The 1,304-nt window shown below is 36.1% G+C and overlaps 1 protein-coding gene across 1 annotated transcript in view; it reads left to right on the forward strand.

The window, feature by feature from the left end:
* The window catches only part of LOC106867260 (uncharacterized), a 36,025-nt gene that overhangs the window by 27,275 nt on the left and 7,446 nt on the right, over positions 1-1,304 (forward strand). The window lies entirely within an intron of this gene.

The following is a 1,304-nucleotide window of genomic DNA, read 5'->3' on the forward strand; positions in this document are numbered from 1 at the left end:
TTAAAAGCAGCAGAAATATAACAAAAAGCTGTTACTCAGAGTTTCACGTTCCCGTTCATTGGACAGTTTTGTTAGAAATGGGAGAGAAATGACAATGCAATCAAAACTAATATAAATTAAAAAACATGGATCTGTTTCATTGGTCGTTTCAAATAACGGTCTTAGGTATGCAATGAACAAAATAAACAAAACAAATGAATTCAATATAGATTCATTCTATTTTTTTAAAAATCAAAGAAAACCTTAAATTGAAAAGTGGGTTCAAAATACATATTGTAAATAATTATATTCGAATTAATAATAATTATATTCGAAACCTATAACCAATGAATTTATTGTTCCAAAACGGATGGTATAATTTGGAAAATATAAATTGTTGTGTGATTAAGAAGGTCACTTTGCAACCACATGGTAGTGGGTTCAGTCCCACTACATTGCATCTTGGGCAAGTATCTTCTATAGCTCTGGGCTGACCATGCCTTGTGAGTAAATTTGGTAGACAGAAATTGTGTGGCAGACTGTCATACATACATATATATAAATGTATCTTTGTGTTTGTGTTTTTTGCATTTGTCCCCACCAACACTTGCCAACCAGTGTTGGTTTATTTTTGTCCCTATAACTTAGTGGTTTGGCAAAAGCATCTGGTAGAATAAGTTCCAGACTTTAAAATAGGTACTGGAGTTTTTTCAACTAAACCCTTCAAGGTGGTGCTCCAGCATGATCGCAGTCCAATGCCTGCAAAGCAAGTGAAAGATAAAAAGTAAATAGATGGATATAAACAGGTGAGTTAACTCACCTTTCAGAGTAATGTTAACACTGACACAAATCTATTGACTTTTTATATCAACAGTTTAGGGAGACTTGAAAAGAGCACCTTATGTTTTACCATATTTGAAGGCATACAAGATACATATAGCCCTGGTCCTATATGCAAAGTTGCTTTAAGTTTTTAAATGTTAATGCACTATTATTACCTCTTATCATCATCATCATCATCATTATCATCGTTTAACATCCACCTTCCATGCTACCTTGGATAGGACGATTTCACAAAACCCGTCTAGGCAGAAGCCTGCACCAGACTTCTGCGACTGTTTTGGCAGGATTTCCACAGCTGGATGCCCTTCCTAGCACCAACCACTCAGTAAGGCTATAGTAGAAGACACTTGCCCAAGGTGTCATGCAGTGGGTCTGGACCTGGAACCACGAGATTGGGAAGTAAGCTTCTTACCACACAGCCACACCTGCACACTAAATAACTTTTTTGCCATATATGTGCTGTGTTGAAATTAGGATGTTTC

The sequence above is a fragment of the Octopus bimaculoides genome, chromosome 9, assembly GCF_001194135.2.
Source record: "Octopus bimaculoides isolate UCB-OBI-ISO-001 chromosome 9, ASM119413v2, whole genome shotgun sequence".
Lineage (NCBI taxonomy): Eukaryota > Metazoa > Mollusca > Cephalopoda > Octopoda > Octopodidae > Octopus > Octopus bimaculoides.